This window comes from Bufo bufo, chromosome 4, assembly GCF_905171765.1.
Source record: "Bufo bufo chromosome 4, aBufBuf1.1, whole genome shotgun sequence".
Classification (NCBI taxonomy): Eukaryota; Metazoa; Chordata; class Amphibia; order Anura; family Bufonidae; genus Bufo; species Bufo bufo.
In genome coordinates this window covers 205,634,271-205,653,669 of record NC_053392.1, presented here as the reverse complement: position 1 = coordinate 205,653,669, position 19,399 = coordinate 205,634,271, and positions in this window count along the sequence as shown.

Below are 19,399 nucleotides of genomic sequence, written 5' to 3'. Positions count from 1 at the left end.
TATAAAAATATCACATGACCTAACCCCTCAGGTGCATACTGTAAAAAAAAAAAAACGGTGTTAAAAAAGCCATTTTTTGTCACCTTACATCACAAAAAGTGTAATAGCAAGCGATCAAAAAGTCATTTGCACCCCCAAAATAGTGCCAATCAAACTGTCATCTCATACCGCAAAAAATTAGACCCTACCTAAGATAATCGCCCAAAAAGTGAAAAAACTATGGCTCTCAGACTATGGAAACACTAAAACATGTTTTTCTTTGTTTCAAAAATTAAATCATTGTGTAAAACTTACATAAATAAAAAAAATAGTATACATATTAGGTATCACCACGTCCGTGGCAACCTGCTCTATAAAAATACCACATGATCTAACCTGTCAGATGAATGTTGTAAATAACAATAAAAAAAAACATTGCCGAAACAGCTATTTCTTGTTACATTGCCTCACAAAAAGTGTAATATAGAGCAACCAAAAATCATATGTACCCTAAACTAGTATGGTTTACGACCACATATGGGGTGTTTCTGTAAATTACAGAATCAGAGCCATAAATAAAGAGTTTTGTTTGGGTGTTAACCCTTGCTTTATAACTGGAAAAAATTATTAAAATGGAAAATCTGCCAAAAATGTGAAATTTTGAAATTGTATCTCTATTTTCCATTAATTCTTGTGATACACCTAAAGGGTTAACAAACTTTTTGAAACCAGTTTTGAATACCTTGAGGGGTGTAGTTTCTAAAATGGGGTCACTTTTTTAGAGTTTCTACCCTAGAAATGCATCAGGGGGGCTTCAAATGGGACATGGTGTCAAAAATCCAGTCCAGCAAAATCTGCCTTCCAAAAACCGTATGGCATTCCTTTCCTTCTGCGCCCTGCCGTGTGCCCGTACAATGGTTTACGACCACATGTGGGGTGTTTCTGTAAACTACAGAATCAGAGCCATAAATATTGAATTTTGTTTGGCTGTAAACCCTTGCTTTGTAACTGGAAAAAAAATATTAAAATGGAAAATTTGCCAAAAAAGTGAAATTTTGAAATTGTATCTCTATTTTCCATTAATTCTTGTGGAATGCTTAAAAGGTTAACAAACTTTGTAAAATCAGTTTTAAATACCTTGAGGGGTGTAGTTTCTAGAATGGGGTCATTTTTGGGTGGTTTTTATTATGTAAGCCTCACAAAGTGACTTCAGACCTGAACTGGTCCCTAAAAATTGGATTTTTGAAAATTTCTGAAAAATTTCAAGATTTGCTTCTAAACTTCTAAGCCTTGTAACATCCCCAAAAACTAAAAATATTATTCCCAAAATGATCCAAACATGAAGTAGACATATGGGGAATGCAAAGTAATAACTATTTTTGGAGGTATTACTATGTATTATAGAAGTAGAGAAATTGAAACTTTAAATTTTTGGTAAATTTGGTATTTTTTATAAATAAAAATGAATTTTATTGACTTCATTTTACCAGTGTCATGATATACAATATGTGATGAAAAAACAATCTCAGAATGGCCTGGATAAGTATAAGTATTTTAAAGTTATCACCACTTAAAGTGACACTGGTCAGATTTGCAAAAAATGGCCTGGTCCTTAAGGTGAAATAAGGCTGTGTCCTTAAGGAGTTAACCACTGATGCCACAACATTACCAACTGATAGTATAAACTGTCACCAATTATATAAAGCAACATACCAAATATTACTAAGTATAACGGGATATATGTCAATGGTTTAAAGAAATATCAACATTTGTTGCCGTGACTACCACCAATCACTACTACAACTTGCTATAAATACTTAGAGCATTGAAGCCACTAGCAAATCTTGCCACTATAGATTGCTATTGATTAAAATTCTGGGACATATGGATTTATAAGTAATAGCAAATAACCATTTATTTTTGGTGAACGAAAAATTGCACGTTATTTATACATTAGCCCTAATTTTTATCTGGAGAGGAATTTTTTTCTGTAGAGATGTTCTTTAAGGGTCGTTTTTAACACATATTTAAAAAAAAAATTCAATAAATGATATAATTGTTCATATTAACCTCTCTTCAAATTGATTACTCTATACAACCAGATGGTGAGTGCCTGCTATTTGGAAAACGCTATACATTGTTATGTGATTGGGTGAAATCACTACTGAGCAAGATCACCAGTCCCTTGCCACATAGAGAGTGAGCCACTATATTTTCTTAAATATTCAGGTGACCCGGCCTGCTTTGAACACTGTAAATTTTTTCAATGGTCAGCTAAGCAGCAGGCACTCTCCCATAATTATTTTAATGGTCAGCTCAGCAGCAGGCCCTCTACCATAATGTTTTAGAGCACCAGCTCAGCAGGAGGCCCTTACCCCTAATGTTTTAGATGGTCAGATCAGCAGGCCCTTGCTCCAAATGTTTTAGAGGGTCACCAGCAGGCCATCAATCATAATTTTTCAAGGGTGTGTATGATGCCCACCTTTATGTGTAACAAAGGTAGTATTGGAGTGCCGGTTCCTTGTAATTTTTGGCAGCTCTTTTCACTTAGTGCATGAGTGTAGAAGTCCCACTACCTGAACAATTGTACCACAATGTGAATGAGACCCTCCTTTATGTGATATGCAGGATGTATCGGAGTGCCTCTTGCTTGTAAATATACAGGAAAGAATGTTTCCTAACAATTTTTCCTCTAAAATCGATTTTATCTTTGGTTTTGTGTGTATTATTGTCAGTCTGTAAAAGTGGCCTACTACTCGGACAACATCATTCCCAGCAGCAAACTGGGAGTCCAAGATGCATCCAGACATCCTCCCCATGCTGTTCCAGAACCATTTTGGTGGTGTCTTCATTAATTTCTGACATTTTCCTATGAACCAGGCACCCTCCCCTCTTCAGAGCAGGGGGTGCCTGGTTTAATGCTCGGGTTCTCCCATTGACTTCCATTATGCTCCTGATGTGTTCGGCCAGAGCACACGAGCACTTTGGTGCTCGATCAACACTATTTATTACACCTCAGATCAAAAACCCCAATCTTTATCAGATCTCAGATCAGACCCCTCAATCTTTATCAGATTCTCATATTTTATCAGAGCTCAGATAGATCAGACCCCCCAATTAAGACCCCCAATCTTTATTAGACCTAAGGTCAGACCTCCAATCTGTATTAGATCCCCCAATCAGACCCCCAAACTTTCAGACCTCAGATAAAACACCCCAATCAGACATCTGATCAGACATAAAATAAATAAATTAACTCACCTTTCCTGCACAGGAACGAACGCTCTTCCTGCACTCATCGCTCCCTGGTCTTCTTCCAGGCTGCACACTGCACTGTGACCTAACGATGCAAAGCGTCAGGTCATAGTGCAGACCTGCTTGCACTACATTCTGAGACTGTACGCAGTCAGGACACTGTAGTGCAGGGCCCAGAAGAAGACCAGGGAGAGGTGATTACTGGCAGCACTACAGTTGCAGCTCCCTGCGCCTCATGCAGTATTCACTTTTTAAGACTTACTGCCATTTTCTCCCACTTTTGTGGGGAAAAAGTGTCTTATAAAGCAACAAAAACAGGAAAATTTGTAGGAACAGTTTGCCCATGCAAATCTGAGAAACCTAGAATGGGACACAAGATATATAGCGTCCCTGACGATAGTGTGGGGATTTGCTCTGGTAGACAGTTTATCGGACGCAGTATAGAGGCAAGGAACCAGGTTGTAAATCAACTTCAGTGTTTTATTCACACTCAGCAAAAACATAACAGTCTTGCTGCTTGTTCACACACAGCAAAACATAATAGTCTTTGTGCTTGTTCACAGCAAAACAAAACAATGGTCACCTGGAATCTTAGGTGTCAGTTCAAACCCGGCTATATGCTCAGCCACAGACAAGTTCACTGCCAGGCTTCCAGTTTGCAGTCCTCAGCACAGAGTACTCCACAGCTTTACCATATGCAATTGTAACAAAACTGCAGCACTCTCCAGCCTTGGTATTTTCAATCTTTTATTCACCAGTACAAATAATGCGACGTTTCGATCTGTGTGATCTGTGTGATCTTGCTTGAGAAAGATCACACAGATCGAAACCTCGCATTATTTGTACTGGTGAATAAAAGATTGAAAAGACCAAGGCTGGAGAGTGCTGCAGTTTTGTTACAATTGCATCTGGATTTGGGAAGTACAAGACTGGCTTCTGAGAACAGCGGGCACCACCACAGTAAGGAACAATATAAATTTTTTGTAGTGCTGCTACATTTTTCTTTTTTCCACAGCTTTACCATCAGATGGAGGATAACACACACCACCTGACATTGCTGACTGCTTTTTATAAGCCTCCCAAGACCCGGCCTGGAACGTGGTGAGAAGCCACCCACCCAGCACTTTGGCTATTTCCAGTAGAAAAAACTGCTCTTACCTCACCGAGGCCAGGAACCTAGGTGACCCATACCAACCATCAACAACGGCCCCTTGTTGCTTCCTACAGTAGAAAAAATCCCTATTGTTACCTCATCAAATTAAAGATTCCAACCCTGAATAATTTTCAACTTGCTGTGGAACACAATTTCATAGATGATTCTTCCCCAAAAAATATGAAAGGATTTAATTTAACTGGTAGTCAAATGAAGGCCATACAAGATTTAAAGACCTCTGAGGCCTTCACAGAACAGCTGTAGTTATACTGAGCATAAATTATACACAGGTGGAATCTATTTGCTAATTAGGTGACTTCTGGTCACACTGGATTTTATTTAGGGGTATCAGAGTACAGGGGGCTGAATACAAATGTATGCCTCACTTGATAGATTTTCATTTATTTAAAATTTAGAAAACCATGTATCGTTTTCTTTTCACTTCACACATACTTGTTACTTTGCATTGGTCTATCACATAAAATCCTAATAAAATACATTTAAGTGTGGAAAAGTTAAAGGGGTATGAATGCCTTTTCAAGGCATTGTATACCTGGATATATCTAAGATAGTAAAATGGTACTCTAATATATTTTTTATAGTTTTAGTTGATTATTCATGGGTAATTTGTGATGTTATATCTCTCTATACTAGTATACCCCATAATATAGCTTTGACTGTATTATCAACTTTATAACTGTAGTACATATTCAGAAGAGCTTTGTACCAATATTTCCTAACACACGTTTTTCTCTGTTTTGACAACAATTAATATTTGCAGGTTTGGGGAGCAGCCATGGGGGTCTGTTTCTCACCATACATTGTGAACCATGGCTTGGTAGGGAGGAAAAAATAAATAAAACATTTTATATATATATATATATATATATATATATATATATATTGAAAACAATACTGTTTCTGGTCAGATATTCTGGTGCTACATCAATGATATACTCATTGTGTTGAATGGTGATTTAGAGTCCATACCAGATTTTCGGACATACATTAATAAGAATTTCTGTAATTTGCATTTCACCGGCCAAGTCCATCAAAGTGAGAAATTTTTTTTGGACCTCACCTTGTATGGCAATATTCAGACGGGCACTGTAGACATTAAGTTGCACAGAAAAGAAGTAACATGCAATACCATACTTCATGCGTCTAGTAGTCAATGATTGTCATACTTTCTCTACTTGTTCCTACATTCATTATGGTTTATATTATCACATGTAAAGCCTGCAAATTAAGATATGTAGGCTGCACTATCTGAAAATGAAATAGATAATTTTCTAAAATCTTCCGGATAACCAGAAATTAACATGTATTAAATGGGTTATGCAGCAATTATATTGATGACCTATCCTCAGGATAGGTCATCAATATCAGATTGGTGGGGATTCTACACCTAGCACCTTCATCAACCTTATATTGATGACCTATCCTCAGGATAGGTCATCAATATCAGATTGGTGGGGTTCTACACCTAGCACCTTCATGTCACGGATGTAGTAGGGGAGAACACCAAAAGACAATCAAGAAGGAGCTGTCGTGTCACAGTGGTTATTCAGCCATGCTGTTTTTTAGTCCTGTAGCTGAAAGGGCCACATGGGCTCTAATTAAACTAATGAAAGCATCACTGATCACTAGGTCTGTAATTTTGATGGTCTCATGGTAGAGAAAGTGCCATACAGTCTTTAAAGAGGACCTTTCACTAGAATAAAACATCTAAACTAACTATATAGACACGGAGAGCGGCGCCCAGGGATCTCCCTGCACTTACTGTTATACCTGGGCGCCGCTCCGTTCGCCCGGTATAGCCTCCGGTATCTTCATAGTTAGGCTTCACCCAGGGGAACCTGCTGGCGTCTCATTCTCCCAGGCTGTAGCGCTGGCCAATCGCAGCGCTCAGCTCATAGCCTGAGAGAAAAAAAAGCCTCTCAGGCTATGAGCTGAGCGCTGTGATTGGCCAGCGCTACAGCATGGGAGCATAAGATGCCTGGAGGTTCCCCTGGGTGGAGCCTAACTATGAAGATACCGGAGCCTATACCGGGGGCGAACGGAGCGGCGCCCAGGTATAACAGTAAGTGCAGGGAGATCCCTGGGTGCCGCTCTCCATGTCTGTATAGTTAGTTTAGATGTTTGATTCTAGTGAAAGGTCCTCTTTAACAATACAGACCCAATAAACATTGCAGCCTTCATTAGTTCATTTAGCGTTACAACTGCGCCCTGTGGTCGTACCCTAAAACAGACCTCATGTTTCATTATTGATATTTGGAGCTTATAATAGGACTTTAATTAATTTGCTGCTTTGGCTTGACATTGTCTTATCATTTCATGTGATACTTCATGTGGATATGCTATAGGGCTGTATTCACACTAAGCTTCTGGAAGTAGAGATCCATACAACCAATTGACTTGGCATGGTTTGGCAAATATACTGCCAAATTTGGTAATGTAATGATTCCAAGAACTGTTATACGTGATATCTGTGGGTATTTAGCTCGAATCCAGGGTTTTTAATCTTGTGATTTCGTGTTTTGCAAATATATTCTATGGATATGCAGAGAATCTCTTTTTCTGACTGCTGAAATTTTATATTTTAACCCCATCAGCCCCGGAGGTGTAGCATTTTTGCATTTTCCTTTTTTACAGAGTTATAACTTTTTTATTTTTCCATTCATATAACGGTATGAGGTATGTATTTTTTAATGGCACTATTTACTTTTGCATACAATGTAATGGGAAGCTGTTTTTACGGCGTTCTCTGTGCTGTAAAACAGACCAATTCCCTTCATTCTCTGGTTCAGTACAATCATAGCAAAAACACATTTGTATAGTTTTTCTTGTGTTTTAATATCTAAAAAAATGAAAGCTTTGGTATAATTTTTTTTTTTTATATATGGATCATCATACTCTAACCCTCATAACCTTTTTAGTTTTATGTTTACAGAGCTGTGTGTGAGAGTTCAGTTTTTGCAAGGCGATCTGTGCCTGGGGTGTGTATTACATTTTGATCACGTTTTGTTCAATTTTTTGGGGGGAGGTTAAGTAACAAAAAATACAGTGAAACGGCCATTTTGAATTATTTTTACATTACACCAATTAATGTATGGGTTAAATACCTTTATATTTCAATAGTTTTGGTGTTTTCGGACAAGGTGATGCCAATGATGTTTATTTTTTATATTGTTTATTTTTATTTTGGGAAAAGAGGAGTAATTTGAACTTTTATAAAAAAGTTTAGACTTTTTAAACTTTTTTTTTAAGTCACCCTACGTGACTATAACATGTAATCATAAGATTGCTATTTGCATTCTGTAATGAAATTTTCCATTAGAAAATAGAGACATGCTACAGTGTTTGGAGTTTTTGAGCATTTCCTCCCATTAAGGCCAATTTATTTTAGTGATTTTTGTTTATATTTATGGAATGTGCCATTCCGCAATGCTGTTAACATTCTAGTGCACCTGTTAGCCTGTGTCACATGGCCTGTTATAGGCCTATTATAGGCTAGCAGCCCTATCTCTTCTCCCACTGCATGAGTGATCTCAATATGGAGGTATGTTGGAGCTTGGCTGTGAGTTAGATCTTAGCACCATTCCGCAACGGGTCAGCCGCCACCATCTTGCTTGAAGATCTCACATAAAATCCCACTCCCTTTCACTGCAACTACTACTTACAAATAAATGTTCTTCGTGATGAAGTAATTAATCACTAAACAATTTTTTTGTAAAATTCATCAAAACAGCCAAATTAAACTTTTGAATAATTCGCTCATCACTACTTTGCACATATTTAACCATTATAATCCATTACCATTAAAAATCCATTACAGAATGCAAATGGAAATCTAATGTTACAGTCACTAGGGTAAATATAAACAAAATATATATAGAAATTAGAGATGAGCGAACATTCCTACTACACCTTGCAGCACTGACTGGAGATCCAAATTGCCATTATACAGCTCTGTAATTCCATCAAACCATTCTTATTAGGGTGCAAGTGCTGTTTGGTACAGGCATTAACAGGGTTTTTACAAGGAAATATTTCTATGTTTTATTTACCTATACTGTATGTTCTAAAGCATTCTTTAGCTTGTATTAGTGGGAAAAAGGGCTTATTAGCCGTTGTGTGGTGAAGTGTGAAAACTACAGCCATTTTTGTCGTGTATTAGTGCCAAAAGTAAAATATATTTGCAGCTCTGCGGTGCAGTTATCTGTTCTAAAGCCCTTTTTCCATGTATTAGTGGAAAAAGAAAAAATATATATTTGCCGCTCAGCAGTGCAGTTATCTGTTTTAAAGCCCTTGTTTGCGTGTATTAGTGGAAAAAAGGAAAAAATACATTTGCCGCTCAACGGTACAGTTATCTGTTGTAAAGCCCTTTTTTGCGTGTATTAGTGAAAAAAGGAAAAATATCTTTGCCGCTCAGCGGTGCAGTGATATATTCTAAAGCCCAGTTTACCGCGTATTAGTTGCGAAATAAAAATTCGTTCAGCGTTCAACTTATTCGCTTTTTGTGTAAATGTAGAAACAAAATTGGGCCTAATTGCTATTCAGCAGTGCAGTGAGATATTTTACAACCCAGTTTGCCGTGTATTAGTGGCAAAATAAAAATGTATTTGTCGTTCATCGTTGCACTTATCTGTTGAAATGCCTGTTGTGTTGTGTAAAAGTTGACAAAAATTAGGGCCTAATTGCCCTTGTGCCGTGCAGTGATATACTCTAAGGCTAAGTTCACACGATCGTGTGTGATCCGTGGCCGTATTGCGGCCCGCAAATCGCGGGCCGCAATACACTGCCACAGTTCCGTGTGAATTCTGCATCACGGATGCGGACCAATTCACTTCAATGGGTCCGCTAATCCGGAATCGCGGAACGGCCGCACGGGACGGGACCCCTCGGAAGCACTACGGAGTGCCTCCTGGGGTTACGTCCCGTTCTTCCATTCCGCAAAAAGATAGAACAAGTCCTATCTTTTCGCGGAACGGCCGGATCGCGGACCCATTAAAGTGAATGGGTCCGCGATCCGATGCGACTGACCTACGGCCGGCGAACAAGCATTGCGGGCCGCTTCACAGACACGGGTCACACACGTTCGTGTGAACCCGGCCTAAAGCCCAGTTTGCCGTGTATTAGTGGAGAAATAAAAATATATTTGCTATCCAGCGTTGCACGTATAAAGCCAGTTGTGTTCTGTAACAGTTTAAAAAAATTAGGGCCTATTTGCCATTTACCGGTGCAGTGATATATTTTAAAGCCCTGTTTGCTGTGTATTAGTGGCAAAATAAAAAATATCTGATCCAACATTTGGTTATTTGATTTAGCAGTATGTCAGGCAGAGAAGTGCCAGGCCCTGCACAGGGGAGTGGCAGAGGCCTAAATGTTTCTGGCGCAGGCAGAGGTCGCAGCAGAGTAAGGGGCTGTGGCAGCAGGGGTCACTTCGAGACGGGCGTTGCTTGGGTCTTCCAAACGCACTCCTCCAACCAAACAACCCGCCCCCCCCCCCCCCCCCCCCCTCCCGGAAAACACTTGCACTGAAGACATTTTGCTGTACTTGCTATACAGCAGCACGTACCGCTCACATCCAATGCCTCCCAGGTGACGTCTCCTCTGATATAGATCTTCTCTGTCATTGTCTTCTCCATTTGGTCCGTACAACTTCTCTCAGCCGTGCCTCATCTCTGTACAGTGCGACACATGAACATCTTAGCTTCCTCACATTTCTATCATCATCTCCCAACCTGGAGTCCCCGCTGTGTTATCCTGCTGCTTGCTGTACCTTCCAATACCCCCAAATACTATCTTGAAGAAAAATTTGTGCCCCCCATAGTAATAGTGCTCCTCATAGTCCCACCAATAGTAATTCCCTTCTAGAATGCCCTCATAATACTGCCCCCTACAGTGCCTCCAACAGTGATAGTTCTTCTCAAGAGTGCCTCCATTAGTAGAACAGCCCTCTAGTATTATTAATGCCCTTACAGAGCCCTCAGTAGAAATAAGACCCCCTATTGTTCCCCCAGTGGTAATAAAGCTCTCTACAGACCCATCAGTAGTAATAATGCCCCCCCATAGTGCTCTTAGTAGAAATAATGTGGATCTATAAGTCCCTCCTATAGAGCCCCCAGTAGTAATAAGAACTCCTAATGTCCCCAGTATTTATAATGCCCCCTACTGTTATAATGCTCACCCTGTAGTGCCCCAGTATTTATATTGCCCCCTACTGTTATAATGCCCTTACAGTGCCCTAGTATTTATATCGCACCCTACTGTTATAATGCTCACCCCAAAAGTGCCCCAGTATTTATAATGCTCCCTGCAGTGCCCCCTGTAGTTATATTCCTCCGTTTACTGTCCTCAGAAATTATAATTCCTCAGCCCCTCCACCATAGAGTCACATGTAAATAACATCACACCATCTCTCCTGCCCCCTCCAATATACAGTCCCACGTAAATAACATCACGCCATCCCCAGCCGCCTTCAACATACAGTCCCATGTAAATAACATCACCCCCTCAATATTCAGTCCCATGTAAATAACATCACCCCCCAGAAACCTTCAACATACAGTCCCATGTAAATAAAATCACCCCATAAACTTTCAGTCCCATGTAAATAACATCACTCCACCCACTGTCCTATGTAAATAACTTTCCTCCCTTCAGCCCTAACATACAGTCCCAGTTAAATAACTACAACTCCCAACATTGCTCTGCCTCTCACACTGAGCATTCTACCATTTCACTTACCTCTCCTCATGTAAATAGCATTACCCCTCAACATTCAGTCCCATATAAATTTTATCACTCCCTCCCATAGCCCCCTATAACATGCGTTCCCATGTTAATAACATCACCCGATCAACTTTCAGTCCCATGTAAATAACATCACTCCACCCACTGTCCTATGTAAATAACTTTCCTCCCTTCAGCCTTAACATACAGTCCCAGTTAAATAACTACAACTCCCAACATTGCTCTGCCTCACTCTGAGTATTCTACCCTTTCACTTACCTCTCCTCATGTACAGACATCACCACAGCTTCTTCCCAGGACTTCTCTTCACTGCTGAGCCATACTCTCCTGCACTGGTCACATTATCGCAGGTCCTTTTCAGCTACTGCATTAAAAACTGATCACATGGACTGTGATGTAACCAAGGTCCTTAAGCTCTTGCAGGGCATTAGATTCAATTGTATTGCCGTCCTGAGTACAGCAATACAGTTGCATCTATCTGGCAGGCAGGACATTCGGGGACAGGGACAAAACATCAGCGCCCCAGGCCCCAAATGTTTTAACCTAGCAACGCCCCTGCTTCGAGAGGCCTGAGCTCCTAGTGTCAACTACAGGTCATGTTGTGACCAGCAACCCAGCGGTTCTTGAATGGTTGACTCTATCTTCGACTTCGTCGGAAGTGACATCAGACACCCCCAGCCAAGAGTCAGTGGGGTCGCAAGACACAACCCTTAGTTGTCATGGCCCGGGAGCAGGCCCTGTGTCCTCACCTTTCCTCAACAAGCCTCTGTCCTTTTCTGTTCCCTCACTGCGAGAAGTATTATATGCTGTAGGCTCAGCTCCACTTTTCAGTGAGCACATTCAGCAGCTACCGCCCACCGAAGATCTGGAGGAGACATCCGCTGCTTCCTACGCTAGGCAGGCAAGTAGTGATGAGGAGATTGGCGTGCGAGCTGGTGTTGAGAGCGGTCAGGCTCCTGACCCAGAGATGGTTAAAAAGGACATCAGTGATGTGCAGACAGTACTCGATGATGATGATGTAGCTGATCACACTTGGGAGCCGGGTGACAAAGGGGCTTCATCATCATCGGGAGAAGAGGGTGGCAGCTTGCCCGTGAGCCAGCAAGTCGCTAGCGTGGGTAGACTACCCGCTTCGCAGGAGCCTACCTGCCCAGCAAGTAGCGGTGCAGGGGCTCAAGGAGGCAGCAGCGGTAGCAGTCGGTCAGTGCGTAGTGTTGGGGGTAAAATTACCTACTCAGCGGTGTGGCAATTTCTTTTTAAACTGCCGGGGGAGGTGAACGTGGCCATATGTCTGTGGGCAGAGGGTGAAGCATGGCCAGAGTGCCAATGTTGACACTATGGCCCTGCATCAACATATGAAGCATCGCCATACAGTAGCCTGCGAGAACCGTGGCTCCGATGTGGTGGTTCAGCCTGCTGCAGCAACCGCTGCATCACCCACTGGCACACACCCGGTTTCTGTCAGTCAAGGCTCCACCACCTCAGCCAAAGGTAGCAGTCTGTCCTTCCCATCATCTGTCGGTCCTGATGCTCCTCCTCCTCGTCCTCCTACTCCTCATCACGCATTCCGTCAGCAATCGATCACCGAAGCGATTGCCAAGAGACAACAGTATGCGTGCACTCATCCAACTGTGCAGAAGCTGAATGTGCTCCTGTACAAGTTGCTGGTGCTGCAGTCCCTCCCTTTCCAAGTGGTGGACTCTGCACCTTTCAGAGAACTGATGGCTTGTGCCGAGCCGAGGTGGAGAGTCCCAAGCCGTCATTTCTTTGCCAGAAAGGCAGTACCAGCCATGCACACACATGTAGAACAGAGGGTGGGCCAGTCCTTGAGCCTGTCGGTGTCTGCCAAAGTGCACGAAAGCGCCGACATGTGGAGCTGTAACTTCGGTCAGGGACAATACATGTCCTTTACGGCCCACTGGGTCAATGTGGTTCCTGCACAGCCACACCAGCAACTTGGACAGGTGATGCCTCTTCCGCCTCTACGTTGCCATGCCATTAGTCCAGCGATAATGTCCGCCTCTGCCTCCTCATCCTCCACTGTGTCCTCAGCCTCCACTGTAGGGACAATTCACAGTGCCCCTCCAGCATAATACATGTGCAGGGCATGGTGGTGTCAAAGGGCATGGTGGTGTCACACTGTTCTGCACCTCGTTTGCCTGGGCAAACGGAGTCACACAGGGGAGGAACTGCTCCGTGTCCTTCAGCAAGAAATCAAATCCTGGCTTTCTCCACGACAACTCAAAATAAGAACCATGGTGACCGACAACGGGAAAAACATTGTGTCGGCCGCTGCATCAAGGAGGTCTGAACCATGCGCCCTGCATGGCACACGTGTTCAATCTGGTTGTCAAGTAGTTCCTGAAGTTTTCCACCCATCTGCAAGACATCCTAAAAGTGGCCAGGAAACTTTGCATGCACTTCAGCCATTCGTACTCCTTAAAGCACACTCTCCTAGAGCTGCAGCGGCAGAACGGCAACCCCCAACATAGGCTGATATGCGACGTTTCCACCTGTTGGAATTCCACCCTCCATATGTTGGACCGACTGTACGAATAGTGAAAGGCCATCAACGATTTCTTGATAAAGCAAGCGGATAGAAGTACTCCCCTGTGTAACTTCGATGTCAGCCAGTGGCAGCTCATGCGTGACACCTGCCGTTTGCTAAGGCCCTTTGAGGAGCCCACGTTATTTGTCAGTCGCCTGGACTACAGGATAAACAATGTAATTTCACTGCTTTATGTCCCGGAACAGATGCTGGCAAATATGGCTGGTCAGGGCACTGGAGACATGGCACCTAGATCTCACGGCCACATGAGCCCTGTGGGGGCTGAACTGGAGGAGGAGAACATTGGAGCACAAGCAATGTGTAGCAAAATGGGTGGTTTTGCTACACATGTGACAGGAGAGAAGGAGCAGGAGCAGCCAGAGGAGCTACAGGGCAATAAGGAAGATGAGGCAGAGGACCCAGACACACCGTGGCAGTATGCAGTGGAGATGGAGATGGAGGCAGGCAGTCCCTCCAAGTCAATTGCGCAAATGGCCCACTGCATGCTCACTTGCTTGGGTAATGACAGCTGAATTGTCACCATTTGGCATGTTCGGCTCATTTGTAGTCAGGGAGAGCTGAGCATGGGAGGGGACAGAGAGTGTAGGGAGTGTAATTAAATATTTTTTTTGTACAAAAATGTTTCAGAGACCCAAAAGTCCTTGTAAGGACTATTGTGTGTGACAGCAGCATTATATATTTTTTTAGCGCATCCTGCGCTAAATACCGTGTAATGGGTAGCTGCGGAATTATTTGTGCCACATCTCCTGTGTAAAGTGTGCCCAACCCTAAAATATCAGTTACATCCAGTGTACTTTTTTCATAGACGGTGTCTGCTGCGGACAGTTAAATTATCCGCGCCACATCTCCTGTGTAAAGTGTGCGCATCCCTAAAATATCAGTGACATCCAGCGTACTTTTTCCGTAGACGGTGTCCACTGCGGACAGTTAAATTATCCGTGCCACATCTCCAGTGTAAAGTGTGTGCATCCCTAAAATATCAGTGACAGGCAGTGTACTTTTTATGTAAACGATGTCCGCTGCGTGTCAGGGAGAGCTGAGCATAGGAAGGGACAGAGAGTGTAGGGAGTGTAATTGAATATTTTTTTGTACAAAAACGTTTCAGAGACCCAAAAGTCCTTGTAAGGACTATTGTGTGTGACAGCAGCAATATATGTTTGTAGCGCAACCTGCGCTAAATTGCTCAGTTTTAGGGAGGGAGAGCTGTGCATAAGAAGGGACAGACAGTGTACTTTTTCCGTAGATGGACACTGCGGACAGTTAAATTATTGTTGCCACATCTCCAGTGTAAAGTGTGCGCATCCCTAAAATATCAGTGACATCCAGTGTACTTTTTCCGTAGACGTTGTCCGCTTCTGACAGTGACCTTACCAGGGCCACATCTGCAGTGTATTGTGTGCTCTTCAAGAAAAATTCTGTGACATACATTGTACTTTTTCCTGAGACGGTGTCCGCTTCTGACAGTGACCTAACCAGGGCAACATCTGCAGTGTATCATGTGCGATTATTTTTTTTTTCTGTGACATACATTGTACTTTTAACGTAGACGGTGTCCGCTTCTGACAGTGACCATACCAGAGCCACATCTGCAGTGTAATGTGTGCGCTTCAAAAATTTATCTGTGACATACAGTGTCATTTTTCTATAGACGGTGTCCACTTCTGACAGTGTCCATACCAGGGCCACATCTGCAGTGTAACGTGTGTGCTTAAAAAAATGTTCTGTGACATACAATTTTAAACAAAAATTTGTTTCGCAAACAGTCGGTTGCTGCTGTGCATAGGGTTCCCACCCCAAGTAATATTTTTACAAAGATCACAGCAGATAAATGAAATGTTCTTTGTGTTTTTCTTTTATTTGGTTTCAAATAGTAACATACGGCATTACGTGTAAACGTTTTCGGCTATGCAAAGCCTTCCTCAGACACTAAGAGATTGCAAAAAAATTACAATCAAGCCCTATTTAGATACTATATTCGATTAACAGCATATAGTTCTAGAAAATAATACATAAATAATATACGAAAATAAAATATGAAAATAATGCAAATAATAATATAAGATAAGATACAGATGTCGACTATGCGATCTAGTAGAACATACTTGTCCGGATCTCGAGGTCGTCTATAGTCAGTCAGTCTTATATTATTATTTGCATTATTTTCATATTTTATTTTCGTATATTATTTATGTATTATTTTCTAGAACTATATTTTTTTGTAATCTCTTAGTGTCTGAGGAAGGCTTTGCATAGCCGAAAACATTTACACATAATGCCGTATGTTACTATTTGAAACCAAATAAAAGAAAAACACAAAGAACATTTCATTTATCTGCTGTGATCTTTGTAAAAACTGTGACATACAATGTAATTTTTCCGTTGGTGGTGTCCGCTTCTGACAGTGACAATACCAGGGCCACATCTGCAGTGTAACGTGTGTGCTTAAATTTTTTTTCTGTAATATACATTGTAATTTTTCCGTAGACGGTGTCCGCTTCTGACAGTGACCATACCATGGCCACATCTGCAGTGTAACTTGTGCGCTTCAAAAATTTATCTGTGACATACATTGTCATTTTTCCATAGACGGTGTCTGCTTCTGACAGTGAACATACCAGGGTCACATCTGCAGTGTAACGTGTGCGCTTCCAAAATTTATCTTTGACATACATTGTAATTTTTCAGTAGACGGTGTCCGCTTCTGACAGTGACCAAACCAGGGCCACATCTGCATTGTAACATGTGCGCTTAATTTTTTTTCTGTGACATACATTGTACTTTTTCCGTAGATGGTGACCTTTTCTGACAGTGAACATACCAGGGCTACATCTGCAGTGTAACATGTGCGCAGACAAAATGTATCTGTGACATACAGTGGGCCCCATTCACTTTAAAGGCAGGCAAACCTGAAAAACCTTCAGCTCATATTTGCAACCACCAAATACTTAGTAGAAGTGTACAAATAGTCCCACAACATGGACAGTGACATACTAGTGGGGGATCAATGATAAAAATTCCAACAAAAAATATGTATCTTAATCAGGGGACATTTTTATGCATCTTAGGCCTCTTTCACACTACAGTATGTCCATTTCAGTGTTTTGCGTTCCGTTTTTCACGGATCCGTTTTTCCATTTTTTTGTTTCCGTTGTGTTTCCGTTTCGGTTCCGTTTTTCCGTTCCGTTTTTCCGTATGGCATATACGGTATACAGTAATTTCATAGAAAAAATTGGGCTGGGCATAACATTTTCAATAGATGGTTCCGCAAAAAACGGAACGGATACGGAAGACATACGGATGCATTTCCGTATGCATTCCTTTTTTTGCGGACCCATAGACTTTAATGGAGCCACGGAACGTGATTTGCGGCCAAATATAGGACATGTTCTATCTTTCAACGGAACGGAAAAACGGAAACGGAATGCATACGGAACACATTCCGTTTTTTTTGCGGAACCATTGAAATGAATGGTTCCGTATACAGACCGTATACGGACCGCAAAACGGAAAAAAAAAACGGTATTGTGAAAGAGGCCTTAAAGGGAAATTCTCTAAAATGTGCCATGTTGGAGTCTAGAATTTTTTTTATTTTAGGCCACGGGAGTACTGGCCTTAAAAATTATGCATTTGCCTGACATAAAATAAATTAGGATTATGTGGCTCGAGGTACATTATGCGGTCAATGGATAAAAATTTTACTGTAGCCCACTGGACTACAGGCCCCAAACATTAGCCATTCACCGGACAGAAAAAATCAAGTGATTATGTGGCCGGAGGTATATTACACGGTTAATGAATATCAATTTTACTGCAGGCCAGTACAAATACAGGTCAAATACATATGTTTAAATGAACTAAAAATATAAAATTGGATTAAAAACATGGCTAACGATTATGAAATCCCCCTCTTGAAAAAAACCCTAATGATAGTTGAAATTCGATAACTTGTGGTCCTCATTGGTGTTGAATACCTCCGAGGCCGCAACAATTATTCATTCAGCGTACATAAAACAAGTAAGTATGTGTCTGGAGGTAGATTAAACGGTCATTGGATATCAATTTTCCAGCAGGCCAGTGTACTATAGGCCCCAAAAATTATGCATTCAGCGTACATAAAAGATCAAGTAAGTAAGTGGCTGAAGGTAGACTACACAGTCATTGGATATCAATTTTCCAGCAGTCCAGTGTACTACAGTCCCCACAAATTATGCATTCAGCGTACATTAAAGAACAAGTAAGTAAGTGACTGAAGGTAGATTACACGGTCATTGGATATCAATTTTCCAGCAGGCCAGTGTAATACAGGCCCCAAAAATTATGCATTCAGCGTACATAAAAGAACAAGTGGCTGGAGGTAGATTACACGGCCATTGGATATCAATTTTACTGAAGGCCAGTAAAAATACAGATCAAAAACATATGTTTAAATAAACTAAAAATATAAAATTGTATTGTTGTGAGATAGGCGAGTGCTTTTATCGGTCACAATCCCCCTTGCTGTGCTGAACTTCCTTTCGGACAGAACATTCGACGAGGAGCAAGCCAACAGTTCCATGGCAAATTGTGCCAGCTCTGGCCACAGGTCAAGCCTGCACACCCTGTAGTCCAGGGGTTCCTCGCTTCTCAGAGAATCCACATCAGCAGTTAACCCAATGTAGTCGGACACTATCCGAAGTGACCAACACATCTTCAAACCGCCCTCTTTTTGCATGCGCTGTTGGATTGGTACCAGCAACTGTTTCTCTGTGAGTGGAAATTCCTCTGCCAGCGCCTGCAAAAGCAGAATGCAGCATTTCTCGAACAAGGCCTGGATGTGCTGCATTCTGACAGCCCTCTGTGATGGTGGTAACATGTCCGTCATTTTTTGTTTGCACCGGGGGTCTAAGTACATTGGCACCCAGTACTGGTCCTTGCAGTTTTAGTTTTTTTTTTATACTGGGGTCCCTCTTCAAACACTGGAGCATGAAGGCCCCCATTTGCACTAAACTGAAAGCGGTGGAGTGGCCTGACCCTTGCTCATCATCCAGGATAATGTCATCCTGGGTCTCCTCTCCCCAGCTATGGACAACACCAGGGATCCCAGAAAAGTTTAAAGCATGCTCTTCTTGCTCCTCCTCCGCCCTGTCACATCCTCCTCTGACTTCCCTTCAGACTCCTGTTGACTTGTCTCAGATGGAGTAGCCCGCCCTGGGAATTCATCCAGCATTGACACTTCCTCATCTTCTTGCCCCTCGACGGCTTGATCAGTGACACGACGCAATGCACGATCCAGAAAGAAGGCGTAAGGTACAATGTCACTGATGGCGCCCTAGCTGCTAATGACCAGTTTGGTAATCTCATCAAATGGCTGCAGAAGTCTGCATGAATCGCACATGAGCAGCCACTGGTGCAGTGAAGAAATACCAAGCTCCCCAGAACCTGTCCTGCCGCAGAGTTAGTACAGGTAGTCGTTAACTGCACGTTTCTGTTGGAGCATCCTATCAAGCATATACAAGGAGGAGTTCCATCGTGTTGGGCAGTCACAAATCAGACGTCTGACGGGCAGGTGGTGTCGCCGCTGCACGTCAGTAAGGCGAGCCATGGCCGTGTAAGATCTTCTAAAATGGCCAGATATTTTCCTGGCCTGCCGCAAGACGTCCTGGACCCCGGGGTATTTAGCAACGAATTGCTGCACAACTAAGTTC